This window comes from Muntiacus reevesi, chromosome 11, assembly GCF_963930625.1.
Source record: "Muntiacus reevesi chromosome 11, mMunRee1.1, whole genome shotgun sequence".
In the NCBI taxonomy this organism is placed as follows: domain Eukaryota; kingdom Metazoa; phylum Chordata; class Mammalia; order Artiodactyla; family Cervidae; genus Muntiacus; species Muntiacus reevesi.
Genome location: NC_089259.1, coordinates 1,286 through 28,822, shown reverse-complemented (window position 1 = coordinate 28,822; position 27,537 = coordinate 1,286). Strand labels below are relative to the sequence as shown.

At 34.7% G+C, this 27,537-nt stretch overlaps 3 pseudogenes; all 3 read left to right on the top strand.

The window, feature by feature from the left end:
- Nucleotides 1-5,525: 5,525 nt before the first annotated feature.
- LOC136144428 (olfactory receptor 6C1-like) lies at nucleotides 5,526-6,478 on the top strand (annotated as a pseudogene).
- A 3,188-nt stretch (nucleotides 6,479-9,666) lies between these two features.
- On the top strand, nucleotides 9,667-16,792 carry LOC136144487 (olfactory receptor 6C3-like; annotated as a pseudogene).
- Nucleotides 16,793-25,139: 8,347 nt separating this feature from the next.
- Nucleotides 25,140-26,073, top strand: LOC136144486 (olfactory receptor 6C1-like; annotated as a pseudogene).
- The last annotated feature ends 1,464 nt before the right edge of the window (nucleotides 26,074-27,537 follow it).

Below are 27,537 nucleotides of genomic sequence, written 5' to 3'. Positions count from 1 at the left end.
ATTATTTCATTGAAATAAGTAATACCTTTTTAAAAACATAATTGCTATGATTATCCTTCCCAGTGTTGAGAATTAATTACAATCAAAAGAAAATTAAAGTAAATAAAAATAAAGAAAATTAGTCTTCTTAACATATATTAAGTGCCACAGGATTTAGAATGATTTCATATATGTTATTGCAATTATTTCTAAGAAATACTTTTGAAATTTCAGCTCCATTTTGAACACAGAAAACTGAAGCTTAAAAAATTAATTAGCTCATCCAGAGTCATACATCCATTAAATGGCTCATTTGTATTTTTAATTCATGTTTTTCTCACTGCAATACCCATATATTTTGTGTGATAGTAATTTACCCTAGAATGCTATAACTAAGGAATTAATAGTATGTTAATAATCTTAACATAATAATAATAGCAATAATTTTTGTTGATTTACTTTCCCTTCATTGTTTAAATTATAGATCACTAACAAATGAACTGGAAGTGTGAGGTTATGAATTGATATTCACCACAAACCTCCAAAGATATAAATGTTACTATTTCTGGACTTCTTATTAAATGTGATTTATAATCTCTTTTTCCCTTTGTGTTGTCTCTGTGAGCACTGGTACATATGCTGAGAATTGAACCTGCCTATCCCTATTGAAATAAAGAAATGTAAATTAATCAGTTTTCTTCAAGGAAATAGTCCTCTAAAATAATCATGGAAAAAAAAAAAGTATCTAATGAAACAATCCTTCCAACCACTTGACTGGTTCCTGAGGAACTCCTGAGGAGTCTTTGCTTCATTCAAGATGAGACAAATTCTTAAAAGATCCCAGTGTCATGACCCAAAGTTCAGAATGACTGAGCAGTGTCCAAGATAATATTAAGCCAAACTAAATGTTACAAACAACATGTAATTAAACAACTGCCCTTTTCTTACTGCATTAACCTAAACCCTAACACACCCTTTAAACTCACAAAGTACAAAGAAATAATGATATGATGAATGAAGCACATTACTTTTCTGGTATGATTTGTCAAAGTTTTCATTAGACCTGCAATGAAATTTAACTGAAGAAGAGAGAATTAGTAGATACAGTAAAAGCTGTACCAACTATACCTTCAAAGTCATTGCATTACTAAGAGATTTTTCCTCCCAGTGTACAAAAAATTTTTTAAAAAGAACAACAACAACAAAGCACACCAGAAATAAAATGGAACCGATCTAAGATGCCTGTCTCAGTCTCTCAAAGGAATATCTTTTATTCCTTTAAAAAAATGTGTTCTTTGACCCAGCAATCCCACTTCTGGGCATACACACTGAGGAAACCAGATTTGAAAGAGACACGTGCACCCCAATGTTCATCGCAGCACTGTTTATAATAGCCAGGACATGGAAGCAGCCTAGATGCCCATCAGCAGACGAATGGATAAGGAAGCTGTGGTACATATACACCATGGAATATTACTCAGCCGTTAAAAAAATTCATTTGAATCAGTTCCAATGAGATGGATGAAACTGGAGCCCATTATACAGAGTGAAGTAAGCCAGAAAGATAAAGACCAATACAGTATACTAACACATATATACGGAATTTAGAAAGATGGTAACGATGGCCCTATATGCAGGGCAGAAGAAGAGACGCAGAAGTACAGAACAGACTTTTGAACTCTGTGGGAGAAGGTGAGGGTGGGATGTTTCGAAAGAACTGCATGTATATTATCAATGGTGAAACAGATCACCAGCCCAGGTGGGATGCATGAGACGAGTGCTCGGGCCTGGTGCACCAGGAGGACCCAGAGGAGTCGGGTGGAGAGGGAGGTGGGAGGGGGGATCGGGATGGGGAATACGTGTAACTCTATGGCTGATTCATGTCAGTGTATGACAAAACCCACTGAAATGTTGTGAAGTAATTAGCCTCCAACTAATAAAATAAAATTAAAAAAAATGTGTTCATTAATATGGGTTACTTTTTCAAGTTGGGTATCAAAGAAATCATACATGTATCTACAGTTTCATTGTCAATGTTAACATGATAATAGGGGTTTAGGAAGGGCAGGATATAGGAATATTTTCAGAATGACATTTTGAAGACGATTTGCAGTCATCTTTTTAACAAATTAGAAATAATATTGCTAAATTTAATTTTGAATACCTCAAAGAGTCTGTCTCAAGGATTCTCAGAAAACAAGTAAGAATTAATTTTTATGAAATGAGTGGAAGGAAATACAAAATTTAGCAACCTAAACCACCTTCTTCCAGGGGGAAATATGGACTTGGGTTCAGAAATAAAAGCTGAAAACATGAGTTAAATTCTTGGAGATATTGTTCATATTCTGCATGAATACATCCTTGCAGTGGTTTAAATCTCTTAAATGTGTTTCTCTTAAGGAATGAATGCTGATAAATTTTTATCAGTCTTATTTGATGTTGGTAAATGAATAAAATCCATTGCATTTTCATAATTTTTTTTTACATACAAAGTTTCATATACGACTCACAATTTTATGCTATTAAATTTTCTCTTGCTAGAGTTTGCCTAAGCCTGTTTTCTCTGGTCCTATAAGACTGGCTATGTTAGGGCCCATTACCAGTAATGCTCATATGAATTCTTCTAATGTCTACTAATATCTTTCTTCACAGCTCTTCATACATTCTGTCACAAGTTTAGTCAGCAGCAAAAAGTGTAAATCATGATATTATAGTTCATCAAATAATTAAAAATATGAGGGAACTTAAGAGGATAATTAATATGTAATGAAGTTGAAATAGGCTTAAAAATACAGTGCAATGACACATAGTTCATCATATAATAGTAATAATATAATTAAAAAGAAACCTGACTCTTCAATGTCTGTAAGTTATTGCATAAATTTCAATCTTGAGATTGAAACTAAAATTTGTCAGTTTATGAGAATGTATTTTGTGACTTCAAAGTGTTATGAAAAACTAGTGCTTTCAATGAAAGGCAAATCCAGATGAAGGAAGAGTGATGTTACTGAGCAGGAGTAGAATTCATTAAATGAATGAATTGTAAAGAAATTAAGGATATTAATTTTGAAATAATATTTTACAATTTTTTAAAATTATATATAAAAAATTCAGCTTCCTTTACATGTTCTTTGTTATAAATTTACTCAATACAGGGTATTTAACTTAAGCAGATAATGCATCCTGAAAAGTAGGTAAAGTAGGAAAATGCATCTTATAAATAAAGACAGAACTGACATGATATATAGTCTAGAATTTGGCTTAAAATGGAGAGTTGCATTTAGTGGCAGTATGAAATTCAACAACAAACAGCATTAATTACTTACTTAGATAAGTGTTTATCTTAAATCTACTCTCACTATACTAGGGACTGGATCATGTTGCCATAGCTTTGAAGGTAAGACTTTGTTCTACACAGACTAAAGAGGAGTTCACAAGAGATTCTGTGGTATGTGAGGTGGGTTTGAAAGGATGAATATAAATTCCTACAGAACTCATACCATGAGTATTACATCTGTTCGGAAATAAGGAAAAAGGTGATTTGAAAATCATTCAACTATTCTACCCTTTATGCTAGTCACATACATATATTTTATTTAATACAACCTTCACAGTCTTTCTCAGAAAGACTACTAATATTAATGAGGAGCAGAGAAATGAAGCGACCATTGGTAGCAATGCTGATGTCTTTGCAAATATCTAACATGTCTCAAATGTGGTGATCAAATCCTAGCTGAAGATGAGAGAAGTGGATTGTTTGTGGAAAGTAAGGGAGAAGTGATGAGTAGAGAAAGCAGATACACTGTGTTGGGAGAAGTGATCATGTACCCAAAGTGGAAGAATGAGGATAAGATTCACTTTCCCAAAATGCCTGACAGGTACTCTATAGTCAGGTGATTCTACTCTATTTTCATTGCTGTTGCTGTTATTGTTATTATGTGACTCTCTTGGTGCTAAATTATTTATGCATTACTACTTATCTTAGATGTAAGTTTTTACATAGCACAACATCTAAATCCCAAATGTTTTCAGCTCAGTGGTTAGGTAATGTTTTCTCTATTGAACAAAGCCTTAATGGGTTTTATTAAATGATAAGCATTTTTCAAAATACTTCACATGTATTTGCTCACTTAATGGTCAAAATAACTTTATGAGATAGACTTATATTAGTGTGTATGCATAGATGGGGCATGAAGGGACTGAGTGACTTTCAGATGTAGTAAGTAAATTGGATTAAAACCTACATATCCTCAGTCTTCTGTAATATCATTTAAGTTTTACTCCCCAAAAAAGAAAAATTAAAACTCATTATTTCCAAAACATGTGCAAATAAATATATTATTAACATTTGCTTTCTTGAAGGACAATTATCTTACTTATTAATCATCAGCATAATAACAACATATAAGTAATATTTTAAATATAAAGAGAAATAGGTTGTATGAGAATAAAGTCCATAATGATGACACATAGTTATGCTGTAATATTATAAAATGTTGCCAGGGATTAAGACAATATCAACCTTAAGCTTACATTATTGTCTATCTCATTTCCCCTCTATCTCTAAAACCTGCAGTTGCCAGTGGCAGTGACTTTAGCATTTTTGACTTCCAGTGAGGTAGTAAGAGTTGAAAAAACTGAAAGACTTCCTTGGTGGTCTAGTGGTTAAGACTTTGCCTTCCAATGCAGGGGGTGCTGGTTGGATTACTGATGGGGAATCTAGGATCCCACATGCATCATGGCCAAAAAAACCTCAACAGAAAAAAAAAAAATTCTAACAAATTCAATCAAGGTTTTAAAAATAGTTCACATATAAAAATCTTAAAAAAAGGAAAAAACTGGGTGTTAACAAAACTTGATTTGTTGTTTTGTTGTTGTTTAGTCACTAAGTTGTGTTCAACTCCTTTGAAACCCTGTGGACTGAGCATGCCAGGCTCCTCTGTCCATTCCCAGGTGAGAATCCTGGAGTGGGTTGCCATTTCCTTCTCCAGGGATCTTTCCAATCCAGAGATCAAACCTGCTTCTCCTGATTCTCCTATATCACAGGCAGGTAGTTTACCTCTGAGCCACCAGAGAAACCAAGGACAAAATAGTCATTTTTTATTTAAAAGTTGCAATATCTTCTCCATTTTAAAGATTCTCAATATAATTAAGTTTTTAAGTTACACCAGAGGAAAACTGTAGGCATTGGGATATTATCACAAAGGCAATTCTCATGAAACCTGGTGGGTATGTTTCTGAAAGTTCACAGGTACCATTTGGTGTTAGAAAAAGTGTAGGAAAAAATTCTTGCCCTACAAGCTTTGTATATTACAGTTTTAAACTTCCTTTAATCAAAGAGTGTTTTACTTATTAAACAGAGGAAACTTAAGGATCAATGTCATTATCAATTTGCTTTAAATTTCCCCTGAAGGTGAAATGACATACTAATTTCATCAAATTCTAGGTCTACACTAGGATATTTGGTAATCCTGTCTTCTAGTATATTCCTTGTGCTTTCTTTTGTAGGTCTCCTGGAAGGAGAAAAACAAACAAGCAGCTGAAGAATGAAGAACCATACAGAAACAATAGTTTATCCTCCTGGGACTGTCAGATGACCCACAACTTCAGGTTGTGATCTTTGTCTTTCTGCTCATCACCTACATGCTCAGCATCACTGGGAACCTGACCATTATCACCCTTACCCTGCTGGATGCCCACCACCAAATCCCCATGTATTTCTTCCTCAGAAATTTCTCCATCTTAGAAGTATCGTTCACAACTGTCAGCATACCCAAGTTCCTGGCCACCATTATTACAGGAGATAAAACTATTTCTTTTAATGATTGCATTGCTCAGTTATTTTTTTTTTTTTTCCATTCTCTTGGGAGTCACTAAGTTTTACCTTCTGGCTGCCATGTCCTATGACCATTACATTGCCATCTGCAAACCCCTGCATTACATGACCATCATGAATCACAGGGTCTGCACACTGCTTGTCTTCTCTTCCTGGTTAGTTTCATTCTTAATCATATTCCCTGCACTCATGTTGCTCTTAAACCTTGATTACTGTAGGTCTAGTATTATTGACCATTTTGCCTGTGATTATTTTCCTTTACTTCACCTGTCTTGTTCAGACACAAACTTCCTCGAAATGATGGGATTTTCCTGTGCTGTGCTTACTCTAATGTTCACTTTAGAATTAATAATTCTGCCCTATACATACATCATCAGAACAATTTTAAGAATGCCTTCTACTAGTCAGAGGACAAAGACCTTATCCACATATTCTTCCCACATGATTGTCATCTCCACCTCTTATGGCAGCTGCATTTTTATGTATATTAAACCCTCAGCACAGGATAGGGTGTCTTTGAGCAAGGGAGTGGCTGTGCTAAACACCTCAGTAGCCCCCATGCTGAACCCGTTCATTTACAGCCTACGGAATCAGCAAGTCAAACAAGCCTCCCTGGGTCTGGATATGGCAAGAAAGGCTATTTTTCAGAAGCAAATTAAATGATGTGCTATAATAAAGTAGAGACATTTTGCAGGGCAACTTTAAAAACTATATAATCAAGAAGTTTAATAACTTATTCAAATCACAATGGCTTCCCTGTTAACCTTGTTTATTCTATTTATTCCTAGGAGTTTAAAATCATATTTGTTTATATATTTCTCATTCAATTTAAACAACTTTTCTTATGCATTTCTGACTCTCATTCTTCTGAAAATTTCGTTAGTTGCAACTTCTTAAATTAAAAATTGTTTAATATAAATTCTGTTTTGAGTTTGGATGTGATATTTAGTTTACTCAGCACAGGAAATATAATCTTATGAATTTCATTTACAGTATATTTGACAGAAACTCTTTTCACCATTTTATAGTTTTTTAAAAATTTACTTGTTTATTATTTATTTTTTGACTGCACTGAATCTTCATGCTGCTCCCGGGCTTTCTCTAGTTGAGGCAAGATGGAGCTACTCTGTTGCAATGCATGGGTTTCTTTTTGCAGTAGCTTCTCTTGTTGTGGAGCAAGGCCTTTAGGCATGCAGACTTCCTTAATTGTGGTGCATGGCATCAGTAGCTGCAGCTGGTGGGCTCTAGAGTGCTGGCTCAATAGTTGTGTCAGAGGGACCTAGCTGCTCCATGGTATATGGGACCTTCCTGTCCCAGGGACTGTACTTGTGTCTCCTGATTGGCAGATGGATTCTTAGCCACTAGAGCTTCAGGGAAGTCCCTTCACTAGTTATCTGGGTAAATGTTTTTAAATTTTATATAGTTTATTGAAAAATGTGAATATTTTCATTTAAAAACAGAGAGATTATTTATGCCACACTTTAATAAGGTATGTCCTAATAATTTCTTCACCACCTTTATGGCAGAAAGTGAAGAAGAACTAAACAGCTTCTTGATGAAAGTGAAAGAGGAGAGTGAAAAAGTTGGCTTAAAGCTCAACATTCAGAAAACAAAGATCATGGCAACTGGTCCTATCACTTCATGGCAAATAGATGGGGAAACAGTGCCTGACTTTATTTTTGGGGGCTCCAAAATCACTGTAGATGGTGACTGCAGCCATGAAATTAAAAGGCACTTGCTCCTTGGAAGAAAAGTTATGACCAACCTAGACAGCATATTAAAAAACAGAGACATTACTTTGTCAACAAAAGTCCGTCTAGTCAAGGCTAAGGTTTTTCCAGTAGTCATGTATGGATGTGAGAGTTGGAATATAAAGAAAGCTAAACACTGAAGAATTGATGCTTTTGAACTGTGGTGTTGGAGAAGACTCTTGAGAGTCCCTTGAACTGCAAGGAGATCCAACTAGTCCATCCTAAAGGAGATCGGTCCTGAATGTTCATTGGAAGGACTGATGCTGAAGCTGAAACTCCAATACTTTGGCCACCTGAGGCAGAGAGCTGACTCATTTGAAAAGACTCTGACACTGGGAAAGATTGAAGGTGAGAGGAGAAGTGGATGACAGAGGATGAGATGGTTGGATGGCATCACCGACTCAATGGACATGAGTTTAAGTACTCTCCAGGAGTTGGTGATGGACAGGGAGGCCTGGCGTGCTGCAGTCCATGGGGTTGCAAAGAGTCAGACAGAACTGAGAAGTGAACTGAACTGAATAATTTCTTCATTAGTTAAAAACATACACTTTTAACAATATGTACTTTTGTAAATAGAGTGATAGATATATCACTATTTCAAAATCCTATAGTAATTCAATAGATGTCAATAGACACGTACATATGTGGTAGAATATGGTGAAGAAATAGCCATTTTAGATATGTAGGATTAAGTTCACTTTCTCCAATTCCACAGAAAGTAAGCTCCATTTTCTTATCTGGCTGAAATATATACATAGCTCCTTCCAACGTTCAGGACTGGTTTGAAACAGGGCATATATCTAAATTATTTAATCCCTAAAATATTTGTTTGTTTATTTATACCTTAAATTATTTTATAACAAAATCACTTAAGTTTTGTAGAAGCTAAAATCTTGATAACAAAACAAAATCTCCCCTTTTTATAGAAAATTAGGGTTTCATGTGCTGAAATACTTCTCCACTTATTAAGGCCTTAATAGGTGCCTAAAGTATTTGGAAAGGTGGGTGTATGAGTGTAGGTGAAGTGATTACAGACACCAAAAAAACCCCTCATTTATATAAACCACATTTTAGTAATAGAAAATACAAACCTAATTAGTGGTACAACATTCTTAATAATCATTAAGAGATATACACACTTGAGAGATATATCACAGGTTTTCTTTAAAAAAAAAGGGAGAGGTGAGGATGGGAGTGATGGAAAATTGAAGGGGATTCAAATGTTAAAGGGAGGTTAATGGTGGGTTCTCCATTTCTTTCTATCCTCTCTCAAACACTGTTTGTGTATCACATAAGGTGAATGTCTGACATACTTAAGGCCTCTACAACCTCTAAGCACACATTTCCCCATCAGTAAGTCAGGTATAAGTTCAGGTAAGCCAGGTCTACATAACTTACTCTAGAAATGAAAATGAATTTGCAAAGCATATAACATAATTAGCTATCAATAAATCATAATACTGATTGTTACCATTATCCTGCATATCTAACCATTAAAGACATATACAGATTATACTTTTGAGGTGATAAGAACTCTTAATATGAGATTAATCCCCTTAATAATTTAAAAACACAATACAGTGTTAACTATGACAAACTTTGCATCAATTGATTAGCAATATCCACATTTCCCTCTCCCTCTACCCCCTGGCAAACACCATTCCACTCTCTGAATCTATGAGTTTGAGTATTTGAGGTTTATCACCTAAGTGAATTCATGTGGTTTTTAACATTTTATGACTGGCTTATTATACTTAGCATGAGGCTCTCACGCTTCATCCATTCTGTTCTATATATTGGGATATTGTTCCTTTTTTAGGGCTGCATAATAGTCCAATGCTATTCCATTAGTGCATTTACCATGTTTTCTGTGTCCATCCATCCTTCCCTAGACATGTAGGCTGCTTCCATGTCTTAACAATTGTGAATACTGCTGCAGAGAACATGAAAATGCTACCACTTAGACACCCTGATTTCAGTTATTTTAAATACATATCTAGAAATGGGGTTGCAAGATAACATAGTTGTTCTATTTTTAATTTTTAAAGAAAATCTGTACTGTTTCTCAGAGTGGCTGCACAATGTGCATTCCCACCGACAATGTATCTGGATTCTAAATTCTCCACACTGTCATCAACACTTGTCTTTTATCATCTTGATAATAGCCAACCTGATAGGTGTGAGGTGATTTAATATTGTCCTTTTGATCTTCCTTTCTCTGAACATTAGTTACATTAAGCATCCAGCATATATCTGTTGGCCATTTATCTCCTTATACTTGTTTGTCTTCTTTGGAAAAATGTATACTTGAGTCTTCAGTCCTTTTATTAATTAAGCTATTAGGTTTTGGGGGTTTGTCCTGGTTCTGTTCTACTGAGTTATAAGACTTTCGTACATATTTTAGACATTAACCCCTTATCAGATACAGTGTTTGTAATATTCTTTTCTATAGGTTGTTTCTTCACTCTACTCTTTGTCGACTCTTTCTTTGGTGGTGAAAGTGCTTTTTATTTTGATGTAATCCCACTGTTCTATCTACTTTTGCTGTGTATGCTCTTGGGGTCATATCCACTAAATCATTGCCCAGTTCAATATCATGCAGCTTTTCCCCTATGATTTCTTCTAAAGAGTTTTAAAACTTTATGTCTTATGTTTAAGCTTTAATCTGTTTTGAGTTGATTTTGTGTACAGTGAAAGATAAGGATAGAATTTCCTTCTTTTGCTTGTAGATGCCCAGTTTTCCCATATCTACTCTTTGAAAAGACTGTCTTTTCCCCTCCATTGGTTTTTGGCACCCTTTTCAAAGATCTTTTGACTGTATGTAACTGAGTGGTTTCTGAACTCCCCATGCTGTGTAACTGGTTAAGATGGCTATTGTTATGCTAGTACTCTATCAATTTAATTATCATAGCTTTCAATTGGGAGCCAGCTTTAGTTTTTATTCTTAAGATTTATTTGACTATTCATGGTCTTTTGTGATTCCTTATAAATTTTAGAATATATTTTTTTCTGTTTCTGTAAAAAAATAATGGCATTGGTATTTGACAGGACTGCACTGGATCTGTCGATTTTGTTGGGGAGCAGGACATATACATAAGATTCCTAATCCATGTGTACTGAATGTTTTCCCATGTGTTTATGTCTTTAGTTTCATCAAAGTTTTGCATTTTTCAGTGCATGTATCTTCTACCTTGTTAGTTCAGTTTATTCCTAAATATCTTATTCCTTTTGGTACTATTGCAACTTTCATTTTTTACTTAATTTCTTTTTCAGATAGCTTATTAATAGTATAAAAATGCAACTTAAATTTTTAATGTTGATTTTATGTTCTGCAATTTTAAAACTTTTTAACAAAATGTGTAAAGTTTTCTGTTATATATCATGTCACCTGCAATAGAGATGACTGTTTCATTGACTGATCAGTTTTGACCAATTATCCTGACTAGCACTTTCTGTACTATATTGAATATTAGGGCCTCCTTGCTTGTTTCTAATTTTAGGAAAAAAAGCTTTCAGTTTTTAACTTTTGAGTATAGTGTTTCATCCTTTTGATGAGGGTGAAAAAGGAGAGTGAAAAAGCTGGCTTAAAACTCAGCATTCCAAAAGCTAACAGCATGGCTTCCAACACCATCACTTCATGGCAAATAGATGGGGAAAAAGTAGGAACAGTGACAGATTTTATTTTCCCGGGCTCCAAAATTTTTTTGGCTGTGTATGGTTACTGCAGCCACGAAAATAAAAGACACTTGTTCCTTGGAAGTAAAGCTATGACAAACTCAGTGTATTAAAAAGCAGAGACATCACTTTGCCAACTAAGGTCTGTATAGTCAAAGCTACGGTCTTTCCAGTAGTCATGTATGGATGTGAGAGTTGGATCATAAAGACTGAGCACCAAAAAATTGGTGACTTCGAACTGTGATGCTGGAGAAGACTATTAAGAGTCCTTTGTACTACAGGGAGATCAAACCAGTTAATCCTAAAGAAAATCAACCCTCGATATTCACTGGAAATACTGACACTGAAGCTGAAGCTCCAATACTTTGGCCACCTGATGCTAAGAGACAACTCATTGGAAAGACCCTGATGCTGGGAAAGCTTGAAGGCAAAAGGAGAAGGAGGCAGCAAAGGAATGAGATAGTCAGATAGCATCACCAGCTCAATGGACATAAATCTGAGCGAACTCTGGAAGATGGTGAAGGACAGGATCCTGGAATGCTACATTCCATGGGGTCGCATATAGTTGGATACAACTTAGCAACTGAACAACAACAACAGATAATACTAGCTGTGGGCTTTTCATATATGCTCTTTGTTCTGTCGAGGTAACTTCTATTACTAGTTTGTTGAGAGATTTTATCTTGAAAGGTTTTTGAATTTTGCCAAATGCTTTTTCTACATATATTGAGATACTCGTGTGATTTTTATCCTTTGTTCTGTTAAAGTAGTGTCTCACATTGATTGATTTTTGTATATTGAACAATTCTTCATTGCAGGCATAAATTGACATACCTAGTTCAGCATATGAACTAAAAGAATAAATACTCTCTACAAGAAATATATATTATTTATAGTATTCCTATAAAACTCCAGGTAGTGTAAGAGTAATGGTGATTGTCTAAATATTTGTTTTCACATACTTTAAAAAATAATTATTTAAACTTCAGAACTAATTGGCAGATTAGACACTACTTGTTTTTACAAATATGTAAATTGATGCTCAGAAAAGTTGTGTAATTGCATGAGGTTGTGAGCTATAATACTCTTGCCTGGAAAATCCCGTGGATGGAGGAGCCTGGTAGGCTGCAGTCCATGGGATCACTAAGAGTCGGACACGACTAAGCGACTTCACTTTCACTTTTCACTTTCACTTATTGGAGAAGGAAATGGCAACCCACTCCAGTGTTCTTGCCTGGAGAATCCCAGAGACGGGGGAGCCTGGTGGGCTGCCGTCTATGGGGTCGCACAGAGTCGGACACGACTGAAGTGACTTAGCGGCAGCAGCAGCAGCAGTGAGCTATAATAGCCAATATAAGAGACTGATTTGAAAAAACACAAAAAACAAAAAACTTGTGTTTGCTTAATTTATAGTGTTAACATTAATCAATAAAAACAGATAACTTCAAACTATCATCCCTGACTGTCAAGAAACAGGAAAAATGTATAAAGTGTTAGCAATATTATGACACAAAATGCTTACTGGAAAGCAGATTAAAAATAATAGAGCCATTTTGTACCACAAAAAATAATGGCTCCAGCCATTGATCAACGATGAATACTAAGGATGAAAAAAAATCAATTCAACATATTTCTGGAGTATCATTGCAAAAGAAAAAAAAAAAAAACCTCAGATCTAAACCTGGATTAAGCCTCTATCATGAAGATGAGGGTTTAATCTAGTGACCTTGTTGCTTGTTAATTGGGCTCTTAGGGTAAAGGCATTCATCATATCGCTATCATCACAAAGCTGATATCAGAATACTGTGTTATACAATTGAAAATTGCTGAGAGAATAATCATAAATTCTCTCACCACAAAAAAAGTAAATAGGAACTATGTGAGTGATAGATATGCTTACTAACCCACTGTGATAATCATTTCACAGTGTATAAGTGTATAAAATCAACATAAAAATAAATCAAATCAGCATGTACACTTAAAGCTTACACAATGTTATATGTCAATTGTGTCTCAATAGAGTTGAAAAAAAGATGAAGTGGACAAAGGTATCAATCCTTGTGATATAGAGACACATCTGCCAAAATGCTCCTTTCCTGAGTTAAATAAAAACAGTACATGTCCTGTCATAGATACGAGTTATGCTATCATTTTCTTCTATTTTTCCTTGTACTCTTTCCTAATGCCTCTCTTCCAGTAAATAATTCTCATGCAGACTTTCCCCCAGCAGTGATCTAGTTCTGCATTAGTGACTCTATTATTATTTTATTATATAAATTCATTATCGTATTCTTTATGCTAAATAAAGTTATTTCATTGAAAGATATAAATGTATTTAATGTAAAGTAGCTATTCTATATGTGTTATTTATATATTAATAATTATATAACAATATATGGCATATTATTAGCTGATTACATATGATTTTCACTATCAAAATATTGGGGAAAAATGAAAACAACAACAAAGGAAATAAGGAACAATAATTCCCTGACTAGAACCTGAAAGAAACAAGATATTTGTTATTTTGTGATATTTCTCACTAGTATGTCAGACATGATAAAGACATGCAAAGGCCAAGATGAACAATAAGATGGACAAAATTGTCACTGCAATTAAGTATTGCTATCGTTAGTGAGGATATCGTAGGTTATTCAGTTAACCTATGTAACAGCCATTTTTAAAAACTGTGAGGACATTATGTGCATTATAATAGTTATCATATAACTTAGAAATGTGAAATAGCCTTGTTTTGTGAAGTTCCAAAAATAATAAAGTCAAAGGATAAGCAAAAAATTTGTATATGTAGAAAATTTTCATATATAAAGATTAAAAATAAAGTAGATTGTTATTTTGTAAAGTTTTTCATCTATTTTACTACTCATCAAATAAATAATTGTGATTAATGAAAGTGATTATTTTGTAGATGTCATCATTGAGGTCTTCTGTAGGATGAACATAACCATTCTCAAGGGACACTGCTATAGAAGAGAGTCAGAAGGTTACTGAGAAGCCAAGGGGGCCTTCCAGAAATCCCCCATGGTCCACAGCATAACACAGATGCAGCCTGGACTTTGCTTTGTTCCTAGGAGATCAATACACATCTTTCTTCATAGGTCAAAACAACTAGATTTGAGTATTTGGCTTTTAGTGCAACCAGAGTACCCCAGATCCTAGTCCTAGAGACACCAGAATCTGTACTTGTAAAACTAAATGTTGCAATATCCCTTGTAATTCTTTCTGTAAATATTTCCCCCTTAAACTTCTAGATCAATGTTACTGAAGAGGATAGTATATTTCTACATCTTCTTAAGGTTTCTGAACATTTTTATTCTCATGAATCATCATAAAACAGAGAAAAAAATCCAATTTGATTAGTGTGACATTTGGTAGTGTCTAGCAGAAAAGCAATTATTTTGCATTCTATTTTTCATAGCAGAAGTATGAATATATGAAATAAGGAGAAGGGAGTTTTCACGGTTTTTAGCAAATCAAATATACAGAAAGATATATGCAACAGAGCTGGGCATTAACTGAAGAGGTGTGAATGCATAGGCGATGCTTTGCTGTACATATCTGGAATATCCCTTTGAATCAGTCATCTCATGCAAATGAAAAACGGGGAGCAGAACTACAAGGGAATAAAACACTTTTTCATAAAGCTTAATAACTAAGAGATGATATTCAAGCAGAAAATGCACTGGGCTACAATATGGGTAACAGAACTGCTAAGATCTAAAGCAAGGAATTACTTTTCAATTTGTGCTTCAGTGCAAAATGAAGAGTATATAAATACTGCATATCGTTTTAAGCTAAAACATAAAACTGTTTCCATATATACATTCCTAGAAAATCATAGTAGATGCCAAATATTAATGATTTCAATGGAATTATAAGACAAATCATTGAATAAGTGAATACGTCCACTATTAAATAAAATAATTAGGCTATTTATTCTATTTATTGTAAATATATATATAGAATATATACAGTGTTCTCATATGATCTTGATAATTACATTTATAAATACTAATAAAATAAAATTAGTAATTAAGCTATTTCATCATTAAACATTTATTTTATTTGCTAAGTAAATCATTAATTCCCTATAAAAGTATTGGATTGTTACTTTAGTTTTTTAAGTTTTGTTTTGATCTTGTGAAGGAAGTGATAGCATCCACTTCTGTTTTAGGTAGTAGTATCTTCTAATAAATACATGACAAGAAAAAAGAAAAACATATATTTTATAGGATTATTCCAGCAAAATTACAATGATTTAATTGGACAAAGCAAAAAAGCATTGATTTCACTTATCATCTCTCTATAATGTAACTTATTGTATGAAGATTTCCTATCATCTGCTAGATTTAGAATCAAAGAATTAGTATGTGAAGCAGGATTCACAAATATGTTTTAAGTAATAATGCAAATAAGATAATCAAAATAAAATACCATTGACATGAGTTATAGAGAATGTTTTAGAACTGCATTAATGATGATGATATTGGTCACAATGAATTATATCTTTCATCTCTTCCCTTTAATGTACTTTCCACTTAAGTATGTTTAAAAGAAGAAAAACACCAGAAAAAAAGAGAGAAAAGTGAACCACACCATGATCACAGAATTTGTCCTCCTAGGCCTTTCTGATGATCCTGACCTTCAGATTGTGATTTTTCTCTTTTTATCTATCACATACGTATTAACTGTTGCTGGAAACCTGACTACCACCACCCTAACCTGGGTGGACTCGCATCTTCCAGACGCCCATGTATTTTTTCCTACAAAATTTCTCTTTCTTAGAAATCTCCTTTATGCTGTGTGCATCCCTAGATCGCTGGAGGCAATTATCACCAGGGACAAGACCATTTCTTACAATTGTGCAGCCCAAATATTTTTCTCTGTTTTCATGGGGGGTGGTGACTGAATTTTGCATTCTAATTGCCATTGTCGTATGTTGACATCTGCAAGCCCCTGCATTACACAACCATCATGAGCGGGAAAGTCTGCAGCCTGCTTGTGCTCTGTGCTTGGCTGGGTGGGCTTCTGACCATTTTCCCGCCCCTTATGTTTCTCCTCCAGCTGGATTAGTGTGCTTCCAATGTCATTGATCACTTTTTGTGTGACTATTTCCCCCTTTTGCAATTGTCTTTTTCAGATACACGGTTCCTAGAAATAATTGGTTTACACTTTGCTTTGGTTACCTTGCTGTTCACTTTGGCCCTAGTGATTTTGTCATATATATACATTATCAGGACTATTCTGAGAATCCCATCTGCCAGTCAGAGAAAAAATGGCCTTCTCCACTTGTTCCTCTGACATGACTGTCATCTCCATCTCCTATGGAAGCTGTATATCCATGTATGCTAATCCCTCGGCCAAAGAAAAGGCATCATTGACAAAAGGAGTAGCTATTCTCAATACCTCTGTGGCCCCCATGCTGAACCCCATCAAATATACCCTGAGAAACCAGCAAGTGAAACAAGCCTTCAAAGACATGGTCTATAAAGCAGTTTTTTCTGCCAATAAATTTTTTTTGGGTCAAAAGTAAAGGACACTTTAAAGAACAATTAGGTTAAATCCTGAAATTCCTAACCATCTATTCATTAATAACTAACTTTGCTCTTTATAGCCTGTTAACCTGCCACATGACAGTTATTATATTTCCTAATCTGTTACGTTCAATTCCAAGCTAAGTTTTTTCCAGTGCTTTGCTTATCGACATTTCAAAATATATGAAGTTTCTCCTCCTACAGAACTTTTGTAGATTAAAATGTATTTCTTTAAGACAAAGTGCGTTGTGAAAAGATCATTTTAATTCTGTTAATCAGTCCCTGAAAGGATCCTATGAAGTGCCACACTATACTTCGAATGCAGAGTTTAATTTCCTATGTGTAATTTCCTATGTATTTTCAATGTGAACACTGATAGTTTCCTATCCTATGGTTTAGAGAAGCTATATATTCTGTGTGATAGTACACGAAAGTCAGTCCAAAGAGATAATATATTTGTGCATTGGACTTTTAAAGTAGAGGTTTTTATTTTGTGAAATGCAATATATATATTGAAGGTAAATATTGATCATAATATTAAGTATTTTTATAGAATTTATATGTGAATTCTATAAAAATGCATAGTAAATTATATTTATAATCAAATAATTAAAAATAAAAATAATATAACTGAAACACTGCTACTTTCCAGAACTTAATACTCATGTCTCTGATAATTACTTTGAATTATTTGTCAAGTGTTCATAAACCTACATTTATTTAGGGTCTATTTTTTGAGATTCATTTTATTTGCATCATTTTCTCTTCTTTATGTCCCTTGTAAATTGGTGTTGTTATGTACACATTTGATGAAACAGCCACCTCTCCCAGTCTTTTAAAGCTGGATTTGTTCAGGGAAAACCATCACTGCTCAGTCCACCTAGAGACTCTGGGGGCCTTTCCAATCTTTTCTGAGGATGTCTGTCCTCAGATTTGTGTTTGGAGATTCCTCAGCAAGCTGAGTAAAGCTGGGTTCATATCTATTTTGAGTCTAATTGTATCTACAGTGTTCCTATAGTATCTAAGACAGCAGGTTCTCAATGTTTGTTGAATGAATAGCAGTGATTGAGTCAACAGATGTGGAGATTTTTTTTGGTCATTTCTAAAATTAGATTAAAGGAATCTGAATTATAAATTTCTGCAGATTTCCTAAGTTTTATGGTTTCATTAATTACCAGAACCCAGCCCACCAATCAAATGAAAAGAGGCCTCTGAATAGTAGATACTTCTCAACAATTAGCACCATTATTAAGGTAAAATTCTTGGAACATATTGAAGACTTTAAAATTTATTTAATCTAACTTTTCTCATGCCTTCTATGGGAATTCACTGAGCATGATATTGTATCTCATTCTACTTTTCATTGTTCTCTATTGAATCTTTTGAATACTTTATTTTATACTTAATAGCTTAGTGAGCCACTTTATGGGGACATTTTATTACACAAGAAAGGAAATGCAGTGCTTACACATGAGATTCATTCATCCCAATATTTCAGTCAGCGAGGTCAAGAAATGTCTATACTTTAAGGAAATCCTGATTTACCAAATTTAGAAAACCTCTTCCAAAAATTTTGCAAATATTCCATATGTTTCTGCCCTACTTCTCATGCTTTTCTGTCTCTTTGGACATCATCCACCAAGTTTTCTAATTCAATATAGGTACAAATATTGATAGCATATGTATAATCCTTAGAATATTTTTCTCTTGCCTCTGTTGGCACATTTGATTCACTGGAGTATTTCCCATGAGCCATGGGCATATGTTGTGATAAAACTGCATGTGGCTTATGCAGGTTAAAAATCCATATAAAAATCATGTCCATAAAGAACCACAGTAATGATATCTTGCTATCCTTCACCATTTTTGCTCCCATGGCTACAAAGCAAAATGCATCAATGAAAAATAGCTATAGAAAGAAGATAATTGCAAATGTGTTGAGATAGAGTATTTTTACAAATGCTAAATATTTTAACCTAAACTTGAAATAGCTACCGATATTTTTTAATAGTTTCTGCCACTTAATGTGATGCGTTTGTAGAAATAGAGGTAAGATTGTAAAATAAAAGCCAATGAAAACTTTCCTTTCCTTAGCACTGATTTCTTAATTCTTAGCTTAGCATTTCATCAGGTGAAATAAATAATGAATAATTTGGGGTTGCCATTCCTTCTTGTATATATCAAGGATTCTGAAGAATGAGTCTGTTTATGTTTCCTGTTTGTCATACTAATTTATTATTTTCAGAAAATTACTCTGAGTTTGGTCCTGCTCATTGAATATATGTCTGCTAAGTAACACATGCTTCAGTTTCAGGAGGAAAGAGTACAGAATTCCAATTCGACCTTTAACTGACTGTATGCTTTTGTTTATAATAATTAATCTCTCATTGTCCATTTTTTCAAAGGTAACATAAGTTTATTGCAATGAATCAATGCGATCAATGAGATAAGTACATAAATCTTAGCCCTGTCTTTCAAGTAGGTTTCCTCCAAAATGGTCGCTATTGGTTTTTTTCATTTATTTTTATTAGTTGTTTTATTGTGGGACCATATTCCTCAAATGTAATAGTTGATTTTATTTGTAGGAATAATAAGGAGAACAGTATTTACCATGTGGGAATACATGCTTTAAAATTTTATATAATTTAATTTTACTCTTAATTGTTAGCCATCACAATAATTCTATGAAATATTATCCTCGTTTTCACAGTGGTGGGAAAAACATATAACTCAGAGAGAGTTGTATTTTTAATCCAGATATCTTGTAATGCAAATCCCCAATAATCCCACAGAAAATAATTAAAATTAAGACCTGATGTTATATTTTTATAAGAATTTCTTTTCCTTTTTAGGTTAAACATTATCTTCAAATATAGATACTAGTTAACAAACAGACATTTAGGGAGAAATAGAATATCTCTACAGAAACCCACAGATCCTAAGAGTGATTTAGGTGGTTACATTTTTTTCCTTCATTATTCCTAATCATACGGGTTTGGGTGTTGATCTGACTGATTTGATTCCCCTTTTCTATTAAGAAAAAGTAAGTTGTATTTTTTCAGAGGAGTCAGAGAAACAGAATTCTGAAATAACTGTAGGACTATTCAAAAATAGTCTTAAAGTTATAATCTGAAAATAATCTAAATTGACTCATGAATTTTTCTTCAAATACAGTCATGCTGAAATTCTTACATGGTTTTAAATGTCAACAAGCACAGTCAGCAGTGGAACAAATCATTCTAGAAAAAAATTAGGGTTGTTTTAAATCCAAATTATTACCCAAGATGTAAAATTTAACCAATATTCTGCTCTCTTCTATGACAAATTATCCTAACTTATAAACTTAACACCAAGAAAAAGATCTTTTATTAATAGGGAAAGACAGATAATTAGAATGCTGTGTAATAATGCTAGAGTTTCCCACGTGGCTCAGTGTTAAAGAATCCACCTGTTTGTGCAGGAGATTTGAGATTCAGGTTCTTGATCCTGGTGTTGGAAAGATCCCCTGGAGGAGGAAATGGCAACCCACTCCAGTATTCTTGCCTGGGAAATCCCAAGGACAGAGGGCCCTGGTGGGCTACAGTTCATAGGGTTGCAAAGAGTTGGGCATGACTGAGCACGTATGCACCTTTATTAATACTGATGGTGCAAACTCTCTTGAGTTTATATTTGTTCATAGCATTACTTATGACTTCTTAGGAGTCTTAAAAAGTTAGGAATAGTAAAGTCAGTACATAAAGAGAATGTGAGAAGCTAATTTATGTTTCCAATTATACTGTGGAATTTATGGAGCTTCCCACCCATGTCTCACAATTTAGATAAAATAAGGAAAACAATTTCTCAATCCTTAATAGACATTTATATATTGTTGCTTTTTCAAATTGTAGCATTTAGGGAATGCTGGTGATCTTTTCTCAAAGAAGTCATACTTATAATTTACTATGGAGTAGCAGATCCCTCCTGAAAATCATTTCCAGTTATTTTATTTAACCCCAAATTTTATTTAGCTCAATGGCAAACATTTGCTTATAATATATGTTGATTTTCATTTTCAAAGATCCACAAGCCTAATTTGACCCTGAACTATCCAAGACACTAGAGTTCATTAAAGAGAAAGAGACAGAAAGGAACATGAAGCTTGCTATCCTAAGTTCCTTGGGACTAGAAAAAATGTGAATGAGCCATTAGTAAGGAAAGTATGAAATGATGACTTAGAGACTTGGATATATTCTTCATTACATTACCAAAAACATCCCAGGAATGGTTGACACCTCACACCCCAGAAATTATTTACAAATTTGAGTCATAAATAGCTGTTAATTGTAGAGGATTGTTCATTGAGAACAATGACTTTTAAATTTTAAATATCTATCAAATACTTTAGTTGCCATAAATTTGCCTACAGAAATTATCCTTGTAAGGCTTATTTTTTTATAAGTGCTCTTAAACTTTTTTTCTCTAGTCATTGAGGATTATCAAAAGGATAGGTTCATTTTTAACATGAACATCACATTTTTTCCCCAGTGCACTGGCCACCATTGATGTCAGTTGGAATTTTCCCTAAATCAACAGCAGCCCTACTTTTTGCTATACAGAGGAGTAAATGAAAAGAGAGCTCAGGTTTGTAGAGAAAAAAATTGTGAGAATTTTCACAATGTTATGATAAATTACATGCTACAAATCAACAAACCCACACCTTGAAATTAAGTATTCTATTGCAAAAACTTCTCTCCTGACACTAGGATGTAAAAGCTACAAGTCAATGAGAAGTCACAAAATGAATGATATTGAAATTTGTTATTGTTGTTGTTATTCAGTCACTAAGTTGTGTCCAGCTTTTTGCCACCCCATTGACTGCAGCATGTTAGGGTTCCCTGTCCTTCACTATTTCCCAGACATTGCTCAGATTCATGTCCATTGAGTCAGTGATGGTATCTAACCATCTCACCCTCTGCTGCCTCTTTATTCTTGTGCTTTCAATCTTTTCCAGAATCAGGGTATTTTCCAATGACTTGGCTCTTCACATTAGGTGGCCGAAGTATTGCAGTTTCATTCACCAACAGTCACTGCATTGAATATTCATGGTTGATTTCCTTTAAGATTGACTGGTTTGATCTCCTTGCAGTCCAAGGAACTCTCAAGAGTCTTCTCTAGCACCATCATTTGAAAACATCAATTCTTGGGCGCCCAGTGTTTCTTATGTGAGGGTCCAACTCTCACATTCATACATGACTACTGAAAAAAACTATAGCTTTGACTATATGGACCTTTTTGGTAAAGTTATATCTCTGCTTTTATATATGTTGTCTAAGATTGTCATAGCTTTTCTTCCAAGGAACAAGCATCTTTTGATTTCATGGCTGCAGTCATTGTCCTTAGTGATTTTGGAGCCCAAGAAAGAAAATCTGTCACTGCTTCCACTTTTTCCACTTCTATTTGCCATGAACTCATGGAACTGGATGCCATGATCTTAGTTTCTTAAATATTGAATTTTAAACTAGTTTTTTCACTCTCTTCTTTCACCCTCATCAAGATGTTCTTTAATTCCTCTTCACTTTCTGCCATTAAAGTGGTATCATCTGTGTATTTGACGTTGTTGATATTTTTCCGGGCAATCTTGATTACAGTTTGTGCATAATCCAGCTTGGCATTTCACATGATGTACTCTGCATAGAAATGAAATAACCAGGGTGACCAATACAGCCTTGATGTATTCCTTTCCCAATTTGGAACCAGTCCATTGTTCCATGTTTGGTTCTAACTGTTGCCTCTTGCCCACAGGTTTCTCAAGAGACAGGTGAGGAGGTCTGGTATTTCCATCTCTTTAAGAATTTTCCACAGTTTGTTGTGATCCACACAGTCAAAGATTTTACCATTGTCAATGAAGCAGATATTGAAATAAACTGGTTCAATGATTTCTGCTTCTGTTAGTTATGATGACAAAATAAAGACTTTATTGCTCTTTCATAGACTATACTAGTAGATTGACAACATAGAACTTCTATTAAGAGAATATTAATGTAGATAAAATAAAAACATAATGTAAAAATCAGAATATACACACACACATATATATAAAGAGAGGATGCTAATAATATGTAGATAGGAGAGATTTGGAAGAAAAATAGTTTTCTCCTGAAGATAATGTTTTATTTTAGATATTGACACACTTTGGTTTCCTTAGCTCATGACCCAGATCCAATATACTTAATGTCCACTCTGCCTCCTTTCTACTCTTGATCATCTAATATCTGAGAAGACCACCAAAACAGATACATGACCTGGATTTCTTTATTCCATTATCTGGGGCTTCAGATGAGTAGGAGGTTGAGAAGAAGAGTGCCAGTCTGATTCAAAATTTAGAGATCTGTCATGTAGACAAATATTTATCTTCAATGATTTTCCTTTTGGAAACATATGCACTGAATGGCCTTTTTCCTGACACATTTGGCTCTTCTATATTACACTAGGAAACAATCAGTATACGAGAAGCTAGGTGACAGACATTCAGTTCAGTTCAGTTCAGTCGCTCAGTCGTGTCCGACTTTTTGCAGTCGCTCAGTCGTGTCCGACCCAATGAATCGCAGCATGCCAGGCCTCCCTGTCCATCACAAACTCCCGGAGTTTACTCAAACTCATGTCCACCGAGTCGGTGATGCCATCCAGCCATCTCATCCTCTGTCGTCCCCTTCTCCTCCTGCATGCAATCGCTCCCAGCATCAGGGTCTTTTCCAACGAGTCAACTCTTTACATGAGGTGGCCAAAGTATTGGAGCTTCAGCTTCAGCATCAGTCCTTCCAATGAACACCCAGGACTGATCTCCTTTAGCATGGACTGGTTGTATGTCCTTGCAGTCCAAGGGACTCTCAAGAGTCTTCTCAAAACCATAGTTCAAAAGCATCAATTTTTTGGCATTCAGCTTTCCTCACAGTCCAGCTCTCACATCCATACATGACCACTGGAAAAACCATAGCCTTGACCAGATGGACCTTTATTGGCAAAGTAATGTCTCTGCTTTTTAATATGCTATCTAGGTTGGTCATAACTTTCCTTCCAAGGAGTAAGTGTCTTTTAATTTCATAGCTCCAGTCACCATCTGCAGTGATTTTGGAGCCCAAAAAAATAAAGTCTGACACTGTTTCCACTGTCTTCCCATCTATTTCCCATGAGGTGATGGTGCCAGATGTCATGATCTTAGTTTTCTGAAAGTTAAGCTTTAAGCCAACTTTTTCACTCTCCTCTTTCACTTTCATCAAGAGGCTTTTTAGTTCCTCTTCACTTTCTGCCATAAGGGTGGTGTTATCTACATATCTGAGGTTATTGATATTTCTCCTGGTGATCTTGATTCCAGCTTGTGCATCTTCCAGCCCAGAGGTTTTCATGATGCACTCTGCATATAAGTTAAATAAGCAGGCTGACAATATACAGCCTTGACGTACTCCTTTTCCTATTTGGAACCAGTCTGTTGTTCCATGTCCAGTTCTAACTGCTGCTTCCTGACCTGCATACAGGTTTCTCAAGAGGCAGGTCAGGTGGTCTGGTGTTCCCATCTCCTTCAGAATTTTCCACAGTTTATTGTGAGCCACATAGTCAAAGGCTTTGGCATAGTCAATAAAGCAGAAATAGATGTTTTTCTGGAACTCTCTTGCTTTTTCGATGATCCAGCGTATATTGGCAATTTGATCTCTGGTTCCTCTGCCTTTTCTAAAACCAGCTTGAACATCTGGAAGTCCACGGTTCACATATTGCTGAAGCCTGGTTTGGAGAATTTTGATCATTACTTTACTAGCGTGTGAGATGAGTGCAATTGTGCGGTAGTTTGAGCATTCTTTAGGATTGCCTTAGGGATTGGAATGAAAACTGACCTTTTTCAGTCCTGTGAGGATAGGATGATTTGCTGAGGTTGAAGAAAAGATAAAGAGTATCCCAGTAGGAGGGGATCCTGTGGAGACTCTTTTTAAGAGTCAACAGGTAGCAAATACTAGGTTTGAGAAAAACATAGAATATAATTCCTGGTTTTCCTGTGAAGGATTTGTTGCTTGTATAAGATTTTTTTTTTTGGTATAAGATTTTTAAAAATATTTTTAGCCTGATGTCAATTTGTAAATTAGGAATTTTATAAAATAACATTCTATGTGAAACACAAATCTGACATATAGTAAAAACTTTCTTCAAAACAAGTTATCTATTTCATTAACTTTTAAACAATCTCCTGAATTATGTTAGCAGGGCATAGTAGGTTTACTTCCAGAGACAAATCCCAGTGCTATACATGGATAATCCCCTTTTCCGTGTCTTCTCTTTGTGTTTTCTCCTGAAGGTTACTCAAAAGAAGAATAAGAAAAAATGAGAAACTACACAGAAATAACAGAGTTTATTCTCCTGGGACCGTCAGATAACCCACAGCTTCAGGTTGTGAGCTTTATCTTTCTGCTCATCACCTACATGCTCAGCATCACTGGGAACTTGACCATTATCACCCTGATTCTGTGGGACAGCCACCTCCAAATCCCCATGTATATCTTCCTCAGAAATTTCTCCTTAGTAGAAGTTTCATTCACAACTGTCAGTATACCCAAGTTCTTGGCCACCATTATTACAAGAGATAAAACCACCTCTTTTAATGATTGTAAAGCTCAGGTATTATTATTATTATTATTTTTAATTTTCTTGGGAATCATTGAGTTTTACCTTCTGACTGCCATGTCCTATAACTGCTACATTGCCATCTGCAAACTGCTGCATTACATGACCATCATGAATCACAGAGTCTGCACACTCCTTTTCTTGGCCTCTTGGCTGGCTTCAATCTTAATCAAGCTCCTCCTACAGTTTGATTACTGAAAGTCCAATGTTATCCACCATTTTAGTTGTGGTTATTTTCCCTTATTATACCTTTCTTGTTCAGACACCAAATTTCTAGAGATAGTAGGGTTTTCCTGTGCTGTGTTTATTCTATTGTTCACTTTAGCGTTAATAATTCTGTCCTATATATAATATATCATCAAAAAATTTTGACGACCCCTTCTACCACTCAGCGGACAAAGGCCTTTTCCACATGTTCTTCCCACATGATTGTCATCTCCATCTCTTATGGCAGCTGCATTTTCATGTATATGAATCCATCAGCAAAGGACAGGGTGTCTTTGAGCAAGGGAGTGGCTGTGCTAAACGCCTTCATAACTCCCATGCTGAACCCCTTTATACCCTAAGGAATCAGCAAGTCAAGCAAGCCTTCATGGAAATGGTAAGGAGAACTGTATTTTTCTCAAGCATTTGAAAAAATAAAAGTCCTGTTTTATGAATTAGACACATATGAATGAAAATCAATTAAATTAAAATCCAGGAATTTCAAAATCTACTAATATCCACACAGCTTCCCTAGATTCATTTTTCATCATTCATATTTTTATTGCCAGCAGTTTATCAAGGATATTTGCATATGTATATTTTCTTTTTGCCATTCAAATTTGAATTCTTCATATATATATATTTATATATATATACACATATACACAAATATATGGTTATACATATGTGTACAGTTTTTTTTCCATTCAATTTGCAATCCTTCTCTCATGTACTTTTCTTCCTTTAGGGCTGGTTTTTCCAGTCTGTAACTATGGGAGTGATTTTATTTCCTTTGAACCATTTTTTATTTCATTATTTCACACTAATTTTTAGAAAATTAAAGTCTGAAAGAGGCAGAGCAGGTGCACACAAGAGAGAATAGTGTTGTACAAGTTGACCAGAAATCAATCTTTCTAGAAATTAAATGAATATCAAATCATATTTAGCTTTATTTTTAATTTACTACACAAAGACTGTAAACATAATCTGACAGTCTTACTAGAATCTTGCAATTGCTCTCCTTTTCATACTGTGGCCTGCTTTGTAACTTTGTGAAAAACAGTACAACTAAAAGAAAAATGTAATTATATTTTCTTGAGAAATCAAAAAGCTTTTCCCGTAATCGAGTTTAACATTTTCTGTGCTGTTGTTCAGTCGCTCAGTCATCTCTTTGCGACCCTGTGCTGCACTGCAGACTCCCCGGCTGCAGAAGGCTGCAGCCAGGCTTCCCTGTTCCTCACTATCTCCTGGAATTTGTTCAAACTCATGTCCATTGAGTCTGTGATACCATTCCAACATCACTATATTATTCTTCAATTCAAAAACTATTATAATGAATAGTTGCTTAGGGAAAATTATGATACAGACACTGCTTTGGGGGAATGTCAATATTAACATGTATATGATAACAACTCTTTTAAAAAGCCTGAAGAAACTGGCAACTTAAAAAAATTTGAGAGTTTGTGTTAAGTTTTTAGGTGAGCAATATGAGCAACCCAGGAGACAGTGCCTCAAATAACTCTGAGAAACTTGAAAAACTGTTCCAAAGAGGTACAGGGGAAGGGTAGTATACATGTGATTTTGGCAAATGGGGATTATATGCAATTAAGCACATATTTATTTTAGAATTTCTGCAGGTCTTGTGAAGCTTCTGCCAGTTGTGAGAAATAATTTGCACCATGAAGAATTTTAGTACTTTTCTAGATATGGGGAGATACAATAATTGGGCACATAAAATCAGCTCCTGAGTGTATCTAACTATCTGAAGACCTGTCTTGGCAGTTTTCCTGGAGCAGAGAATGACTCATTTCCTCTCTCTACCCTCACTCCTTCAGGGGGTGTTGAAGGTCAGCAGTTGCAGCAGCACATGATTTAATCTTTGTAGTGGTTATAT